Source organism: Mus caroli, unplaced genomic scaffold, assembly GCF_978045245.1.
Source record: "Mus caroli unplaced genomic scaffold, Mus_caroli_1 scaffold_13, whole genome shotgun sequence".
In the NCBI taxonomy this organism is placed as follows: Eukaryota; Metazoa; Chordata; class Mammalia; order Rodentia; family Muridae; genus Mus; species Mus caroli.
This window is the reverse complement of record NW_028227268.1, coordinates 19,714,744-19,724,488: the sequence shown is the minus strand read 5'-3', so window position 1 is coordinate 19,724,488 and position 9,745 is coordinate 19,714,744.

The window sequence follows — 9,745 nt, the reverse complement described above, 5'->3', positions numbered from 1 at the left end:
TCGGGGGGGGGGGGGGGGGGGAGGGTGTTGTGTGTAACAATGTCCCCTGAGTTGAAACATTCTGGAGGCTCCCTAACACTTAGGAAGTTCTACAGTAAGGCTCCTTAAATCTCAGGAAGACGCTGAAATGTATCAGATTCACAGAACTCCTCCCTCCCTAAGATCAAATAAGCAGTAGAGAGGAGGGGAGGGGGGAGAGGGAGGGAAGAGGAGGGAGGAGGGGAGAGGAAGGAGGGGAGAGGAGTAGAGATGGAGGGAAGAGGAGATGAGGGGAGGAGAGGAAGAGAGGAGAGGGAAGAGAAGGGGAGCAGAGGGGAGATGGAGACTCTGAGCTGTCAAACTGCCTTTAAGCAGTACACAGAGGTCTAGGGCTCCAGCTTTTGTGAGTCACCCACCGCCCTTGCTGGGGCAGGCTTTTATTGATGCTGCTGCATCAGCCACACTCCCATCAGCGACTCCTACAAACTCACTGGTTTTCCAAGTTGTGCTTCAGTGGTGTGTATTTGACCTATCATGGATTCCCTACTCAGGGGGAGTAGATGTTTCTTCATGTCTCCCCAGGAATAGTGTCCCACAATACAAATGAGGCCTGGAAGGTACATGCCTAGACAAATACAAGTTGAGGGGACTGGTTGCATGGCCCCTGCACCGGATGCTGAGACGTACAACTGAAGCCAGTCCGTATGAGGATGGAGCATCCCCAGGGGAAATCCTGATGAGGCCACCTCCCCCTGTGTGGTCTGGGATGGAAGATCTCTTTGCTGTAGTGGTGGTCACATTCCCCCTGTGATGGATGAGAGAAGTGTGAATAATGTCTCATGAGCTAAGAATGCCATGTCTGTGGAAGGGATCCAAAGACAGCCAGCATCCTCTACTTGGGATGGGGTGGCGTGCCTCCTTGAGTACAGGGATGTCCCTGAAACAGCTGATGGAGTAAAGAAATAGATTAAAGTCTCTGAAAGTAGCTGGGTAGTGGTGGCACACGCCTTTAATCCCACACTTGGGAGGCAGATTTCTGAGTTCGAGGCCAGCTTGGTCTACAGAATGAGTTCCAGGACAGCCAGGACTGCACAGAGAAAACCTGTCTGGGGAAAAAAAAAAAAAAGTCCCTGAAAGTAGCACATACAAGAGGTGACAGCTCTGGTGGCAGTCATGTGACCCCTGCTATAGACATAGGACATTGAACTGAGGCTCAGCTGTCTTCCTAGAAGGGAGGCGTCATGACAGAAGAAGGGCATGCATTGTTAGCTTCTACATTAAGCTTCTGGTGTGGAAAATAAAGCGAAAAGGTCGTGGCAGTGAGTGAGATTATTAAGGTATTGACGTAAGGCTTACAGCTGAAGGACTAGAGATAAAGAAAAGACTACCTCACATTAAAGAGCCTTTACTAGGGTTCAAAAAGTTGGAGCTTATGGGACAAATTAGATGATGAAGGGGAAAAACATGAGATCCTGCCAACCCGCACAGAAAGCAGGATCCTGGCTCAGTGTGCCGACTAATACAAGACAGCAGTAGAAATAGCCTGATGTGGGCTGGTGAAATGGCTCAGCGGGTGAGAGCACTGATTGCTCTTCCAAAGGCCCTGAGTTCAAATCCCAGCAACCACATGGTGGCTCACAACCACCCATAATGAGATCTGATGCCCTATTCTGGTGTGTCTGAAGACAGCTACAGTGTACTTATTTATAGTAATAAATAAATCTTTAAAAAAAAAGAAAGAGGGCTGGTGAGATGGCTCAGTGGGTAAGAGCACCCGACTGCTCTTCCGAAGGTCCAGAGTTCAAATCCCAGCAACCACATGGTGGCTCACAACCATCCACAACAAGATCTGGCGCCCTCTTCTGGAGTGTCTTAAGACAGCTACAGTGTACTTACATATATTAAATAAATAAAATCTTTAAAAAAAAAAGAAAGAAAGAAAGAAAGAAAGAAAAAGAAATAGCCTGATGCAAGGGACAGTGGGAGTCAAGATTGTTCTTGCTCTCCCAGTGACTTGAGTCGAAAGAGCATGAAATAAACCATGCAAAACTCAGTTGCAGCCTGCCTCTCGAGGCTGTAGGGTATGGAGCGTCCTGGTTGGGGTTTCTGTTGCTGCAACAAGAACACCATGACCAAAGCGAGTTGGGGAGGGATAAGTCAGCCTACACTTCCACATCACTGTTCATCATCAAAGGAAGTCAGGACAGGAACTCACACAAGGCAGGGACTTGGAGCCAGGAGCTGATGCAGAGGCCATGGAGGGATGCTGCTTACTGGCTTCCTCATCGTGGCTTGCTCATCCTGATGTTTTATAGAACCCAGGACCACCAGGGTAGGGAGAGCACCACCCACAATGAGATGGGCCCTCCCCCATCAATCACTAATTAACAAGATTCCCTGGTGGTGGAGGGGGCAGCTGCAGCTGGGTACAAGTTTAATCTCAGCTCTAGGGAGACAGAGGCAGATGCAGGTGGATCTCTGTGAGTTTGAGGGTAGCCTGATCTACGGAACTAGTTCCAAGATTGCCAGAGCTACAGCAAAAACGAGAGAGAGAGAGAGAGAGAGAGAGAGAGAGAGAGAGAGAGAGAGAGAGATCCCATAGGCTTGCCTACTGCCCAATCTTCCAATCTTTTGGGGCATTTTCTCTATTAACTTTCTTTCTTCTCAGACGACTGAAGCTTGTGTCAGTTGTCATAAAACTGGCCAGCACATGGAGGCGGATAGGTTAATCCAAGTGTTTTGCCTACATAACCTAAGAAAAATCAGTCCCTGGTCGACTGGCTCATAGGAGCCCTTTGGGACACTTGATTACGGCCTGCTGAGGTTCTCATAAATATCAGGTTCCTGGGGAGACAAGGAAGGCAGGCCAGGTGCTATTGTGAGAATTAGGAGGTTCTTGGTGCCCAGTTCCCTGGGCCTGATGGTTCTGTGTTTAGGAGAATTAAAAGACTTGTTGGATCGGGCTAGAAAGATGGCTCAGTGGTTCAGCCTCCTGCTCTTTCAGAGAACGCTGAACGATGGGTTCAGTTCCCAGCACCCGCACGGTGGCTCACAACGGTCTCTAGTCCCAGCGAATTTGATGCTCATCCCTGATCTCCATGGGCAGTAAGCATGCAATTGGTGCACAGATACAGGTAAAGCACTCATACACATTTAAAAAAAATTTTTTTTTAACTGATTGATTCAATCGAGACCTTAAAAATGGCACTGTGGGGCTTTGGGTCGTGATTTCTGAAGTAAGAACTCTGGCAAGCCTCTGCAATGCAGGCCGACATGGAAAGCAGATTTGTGAAATTCGAAAGGGGATAAAAGGACAAGAAGACAGAGAAAGGGGTCAGAATCGGCTACTCACAGGCAGATGTGACAAGATTCCTGCAGAACTGGCTACTTTAAAAAGTTGACAAACTGGGCACAGACCTTCAAAACCAGCACTCGGGAGGCAGAGGCAGGCGGATTTCTGAGTTTGAGGCCAGCCTGGTCTACAGAGTGAGTTCCAGGACAGCCAGGGCTATACAGAGAAACCCTGTCTCAAAAAACCAAAATAAATAAAGAATGAATCAACAGAAAGCCAAAGGCTATAGTAGAAAGCTTCTGGAAGACTTTAAAACCTAAGCAGCCATTCATAAACGACATTCGCCTCTTCTAAGGGGTGGAAAACACTTTCCCTGGAGTATGTGGTGCACAGTACTGAGGCTGGGGGTAGAGATTTTTAAACCCAGGCCCGTTCAGCAGTCTGCTATACAAGGGCAAGGCTAGGCTACAGTGTTGGGCAGGAGCCTGTCTGACAAGGGAGCTGGCTCCTGCAGCAGGCATGACAGGTTACTGTGCAGCCCTTGAGCCCGTGCCAGACTAGTCGGGCAAGCTGGCCCTGCTGATGTCATCAGAGTAGCCCTGCAGCAACAGTAGTACCCATGATGCATAGGCAGGATGGCTCAAAGGAAACATCCATAGATTCTGGAGGTAGTATCTCCCATCCATGACACTGTATTCAATGTTATTCTTTTTTTTTTCTTTTTTTTTTTGTTTTTTTTTTTTTGAGACAGGGTTTCTCTGTATAGCCCTGGCTGTCCTGGCACTCACTTTGTAGACCAGGCTGGCCTCGAACTCAGAAATCTGCCTGCCTCTGCCTCCTGAGTGCTGGGATTAAAGGCGTGCGCCACCACGCCCGGCTTTTTTTTTTTTTTAAGATTTATTTATTTATTTATTACATGTAAGTACACTGTAGCTGTCCTCAGACACTCCAGAAGAGGGAGTCAGATCTCATCACGGATGGTTGTGAGCCACCATGTGGTTGCTGGGATTTGAACTCCAGACCTTCGGAAGAGCAGTCGGGTGTTCTTACCCACTGAGCCATCTCACTAGCCCTCAATGTTACTCTTTTGATGAAAACACTAATTCAGGTGATAAAAATCTTTCCACACAGGGTTGAAACTTCTTTCTATTTCTCTGGTGGTCTCCTATCCCCTTAGCCACTCAAGTCCAACTAGCATATACCTGGGATAAATGATGCTGGCCACTCAAGGACCCTATCCATCCTCTATAACAGGATTTTGTTACATAATCCTAAGTCTTGAGGGTCTTAAAGACTTAGATACATGTTGTAAAAGGAGCAGCAAATATTTTAAAAAGTGTATCCTTCATGGGGAAAGGCACCATGACCACCACCAAAACCATAATAAAAACCCCAATGCCTGGCTGGAGAGATGGCTCAGAGGTTAAGAGCACTGGCTGCTCTTCCAAAGGTCCTGAGTTCAATTCCCAGCAACATGGTGGCTTATAACCACCTATAATGTGATCTCGAGCCCTCTTCTGACCTGCAGATATACATGCAGGCAGAATGCTGAATACATAATAAATCTTTAAAACAAAACAAAACAAAACCCAATGGCAGAGGTGGTCTACAGCTCTATGAACTGTTGGCGAGAGTTTGGCCATGGTCCCTGCATGGGACCTGATCAGGAAGGTGTGGCTACAGATGCAATAGCGGCACTAAGTGTTTTCAGTTACCAACAACATTCCTGATTCAATTTACACCTGTGCCACAGGAGGGAAATCCTGTTTAGTAGTGTTTGTCGGGACAAGAAAAACAAACCCTGTGTCTGAGGAGGTCAGAGACTCTAGTGGGAAAGGAACTGCTGTTGTTTTGTTAAACAGATGCAATGTGCCTGTCAGACTGCTATCTAAACACGAGTGCCTACGCTCTGTGGATTGCTGTTGCTGCCAGCCTCAATTAGAGGGAAACTTCTTTTGCTAATTTTTTAAATTACATGAATTGTGTGTGTGTGTGTGTGTGTTTGTTTGTTTGTTTGTTTTTTCCTAGTTTTCTGAGACAGAGTTTCTCTGTATAGCCCTGGCTCTCCTGGAACTCACTTTGTAGACCAGGCTGGCCTCGAACTCAGAAATCTGCCTGCCTCTGTCTCAGAGTGCTGGGATTAAAGGCGTGTGTGTTTTGGAGGTAAGAGAAAGACTGGTAAGAGTTACTTCTCTTTCCACTATGTGGGTCCTGGGGATGAAATTCAGGTCATTATTCTTAGTAGTGAGGACAATGTATTCCTGAGCCATCTCGCTGGCCTCTGTAAACCAACTTTCTTTATGTATATATATAAAGTGTACCTCAGAGACTCCTAACCACTAGTGAAGCTCCTGAAAACAATTGGCTGCCACTGTAGCATATAAAGTGTACCTCAGAGACTCCTAACCACTAGTGAAGCTCCTGAAAACAATTGGCTGCCACTGTAGCCTAGTGGCCCAAAGCTTAGCCTTGGGTGAACACCTATATGATTCTTTTGGAGGTTCAGTGAACGTCATGGCAAATGGAGCAGAAAGAATGTAAGAAGTAGGGGAAGGGGTAGAGGGTTGTATGGTATTTTCCTCCAAGTGAAAACAGTCCATCCTGCAGGAAGGCTCCTTAAGACTCAGGAAGGAAACAACCCACAAGTCTCAGGAAGTCCTTGAAACTTACCAGATTCATAAAGCCCCTCCCCTGCCAATCTTGTATTAAGCAGTCAGGGCTTCTGAGGAGAGGAGACTCCTATCTGTAAAGTTGCCTGTAAGTTGTGATCAGAACTCCAGTGTTCCAACTTTCATGAGTTGTCCTCTGTGCTAGAGCAGGCTTTCAGCACAATTGTCATTCATGCCCTTGTAAGCAACCTGTAGCCATCCTCCTGTAAGAATCCCTGATAAACTCATTGGTTCACCAGTTTGGACTTTGATGGTATTGTAACTCTGTTGTATTGTTGCTTCACTATCTTGGGTGAATGAATATTGGCTCATGTCTCCCTAGGAACAGTGTCACACAAGTGGCCTCTCCAAGTGGCGACAGAGGGGCTCTAAGCCTAGAGTTCACAGTAATTCAGAGACATGGGGCTGCCTAGCTCCCCACAATGACCTTCACAGTCAGATGAAAGTCCACAATGGGGAAAGTGCCCCACATACCCGAAGGACTCATGACACAGGGAGGGACCTCCATCACCACCTAGGTCACTGATCTTGTAGTGACCACTTTCTGGAGAAGACGCCCAGTGTCCTTAGACATGATATGGGGGACAGCATCAAGAGGAGCTGAGCCCTTGTGATTTGCTTGGTTGGAGTTTGGGCTTTTCTTTTTTTCCCTCTTAACTTTAGTGGAATCAGATTTTACTAAGCTTTTAATCAGAGCATTTAATTAGAGAATGAATCTCTCTGTCCTAAATAAGTGCAATTTGATTATAAAAATTCTTGCAGCTAAATTTGTGATGGAGAAAGAGCTGACAGCTTATTGAGAAATTACTCCCTGGGTTTGTTTGCATGTCTATTACCTCCCAGGCTTCCTGGACGCTGGGGCAGTATCCTATAAACAATCAGGATCAGACAGGTAAAAGAGCTGGTGGGAGGCAGGGCAGGGGCCAAGGCTCATTGGGCAAGAGAGACATCTGGCTGTTTTACATCAACACACCTCCAGGCTTTCGAGAAAGGGCTGAGCCTTGTCCTTTGACCCTGACCTGCTGCAATGGAAGAACAAGGGTGCAGTGTTGGGTCCCATTAGAGTTCCAACCTGGGGTTCATACACACCAGCAAGAAATCCATCACTTAGCCATGGTGGGCACAGCGATAGGCGAAAAGTCAACATGGCTGCCACTCATACCGTCCAAGAGAGACAACAGCTTATGCTGGGACAGGAATATTGATCTCCTGACCCTGTTAAGTGGTTACTTTCCCAAAGCCCTTTTGTGGCAGCTCCTAGCCTGGCTGCTAAGCTGCTCCTCACCTCTCTCTAGCCCAGGGTACCACTCCAGTTCCAATATCCCTTTTTTCCTAAAGAGGGATACTCTATCTGAAGCAGGACTCAAGGCCAGAGATCTTGGTCAAGCTAGTTTGGATCTGACAAGAGGCTGCAGTGTGGAAGGTGTGGTCCGCAGTTGGTAGTGCCATGGAGAGTGCTACGGTCCTGAAGAGTTAATTCACATCCCTGATGTGAAGGCTGGCGATCTCTGAGTTGAAAGGCCAACCTGGAGTACAGAGAGTTCCAGGATAGACAGAGCTACACAGGGAAATGGGATCATAGCCTAATGGGCTATTAGCAGGTAGGGCCTTTTGGAAGGATGTATCTTTTTTTTTTGTTTTGTTTTATTTTGTTGTTTTTTTGAGACAGGGTTTCTCTGTGTAGCCCTGGCTGTCCTGGAACTCACTTTGTAGACCAGGCTGGCCTCGAACTCAGAAATCTGCTTGCCTCTGCCTCCCAAGTGCTGGGATTAAAGGCTTGCACCACCACGCCCGGCTTGGAAGGATGTAATTTATCCCCAACATACTCTGTTCCCTTGCTTTTTGTCTGTCCTGAATGCCAAGGGGTTCAGCCTCCTCCAGGTCCTAAAACAATGGAGCTAGCCCAACTTTTAATCCCAAAACGTTGGAAACTGAGCCAAAACAAAATTTTCTTCTTTTCAGTGATGTCTCTGTGTGTCTGTGTGTGTATATGTATAAGCTTGTTTGGATGTGGATTCGAATGCTTGGAAGCATGAAAGTGGAATGAGGTTCATGTATGTGGTAGTCATAAGACAACATACTAGATTCAGTTCTATCCTCTCACATATGGGCCCCCCAGGGATTGAACTCAGGTCATCGGGCATGATGCTAAACTCCATTAGCCATTTGTATTAGTCAGGGTTCACTAGAGTCACAGAACTTATGGCTAGTTTCTATATAGTAAAGGAATTTATTGATGACTTACAGTCTGTAGTCTAATTCCCAACAATGGTCAGCAGCAACTGTGAGTGGAAGTCCAAGGATCTAGCAGTTGCTCATTCCCGAAGGGTAAGCAGGCAAAAGAGAGAAAGAGAGAGAGAGAGAGAGAGAGAGAGAGACTCCCTTCTTCCAATGTCCTTATATGGCCTCCAGCAGAAGGTGTAGCCCAGATTAAAGGTGTGTTCCACCACACCTTTAATCCCAGATGACCTTGAACTCCGAGATCTCCCTGTCTTAATCTTCTGGAATCCATAGCCACTATGCCTCAAGCTCTCCATACCAAGATCCAGATCAGAAACTTCTATCTCCCAGCATCCAGATTAGGGTCACTGGTGAGCCTTCCAATTCTGGATTGTAGTTCATTCCAGATATAGTCAAGGTGACAACCAGGAATAGCCACTACACCATTAAACCATCTCACCAGCCCGGGTTTGTTTCTGTTGTTTTGAGTCTAACTAGACTGACAAGGGAGGCCCTGGAGACCTGCTCAAATCTCAGTCCTACCTTCTTTTCTTTGTATGGCTGTGGGTCTTTTTTCTGCATGTATGTCTATGCATCACGTGTGTGTCTTCTTCTTCTTCTTCTTTGTTAATTAGCTATTTTCTTTATTTATATTTCAAATGTTATCCCCTTTCCTGGTTCCCCTCAACCCTCTGGAACCCCCCTATCCAGTCCCCCTTTCCCCTGCTTCAATGAAGGTGTTCCCCCACACTCACCCACCCACCCACTCCGCCTCCCCACCCTGGCATCTGCTTCAGCCTTCTGAATGCTGGAATCATAGACTCTCCCTAGCACACTTGGCTGGCACTGCATCTTAAATCAGAGAAGCTGGAGGCTGAGAGGAACCCAGGCTTGGGATTCATGGCCGGCTCTGTCGTTTTCAGGGTCCAGAGCAAATGAAAATGCAGGGTCCCTTTGTTTGAAAAGTATTAGGAACTTCACGGGCAGGGGTGAAGTTAGGGATGCGGTGCTTATACAGTGTAGACGGATGAGGTCAAAGCTTCCATCCTCACTACAGAGGGGAAAATGGAATTCAAGAACCCTCTTAGAGCTCAGTGTGCTTGCAAGTATGTTTGGTTCTGGCACTCGGGAGGAGGCAGAGTCAAGTGGATCTCTGTGACTTTGAGGCCTGCTTGGTCTGCATAGTGAGCTCCAAGTCAGATAGGGCTGCATAGTGAGACTCACTCAAAACAAACAAACAACAAAACCCCCATGGCTCTGGTCACTTACTTGTGAAGGGGCCCCTGCCCCAGTCTATCTCCTTAGCTCACCAGGCCTCAGCCTTAGTGTTTCTGGGTCTCAATTTCCCTCTCTGTGAAGTGAGGGAACCGTTGGGCCCCAGTCTTCCTTCCAAGCTAACTTTCTGGGTCCACCCTCCTCTATCCTAGCCCCCCCCATCCCATGGAAGACCGGTGAGTGTGTGACTCAGTTTACACAGGAGGTCCAGGGTCCCCTGTCAAGCTAGTCTTTTGTGCTGTGATTCATCCTACCTTGTGTGTCCTGGGGCCAGGGCTGGAAGGCCTGTCTCACCAGGAAGACAGGGGCC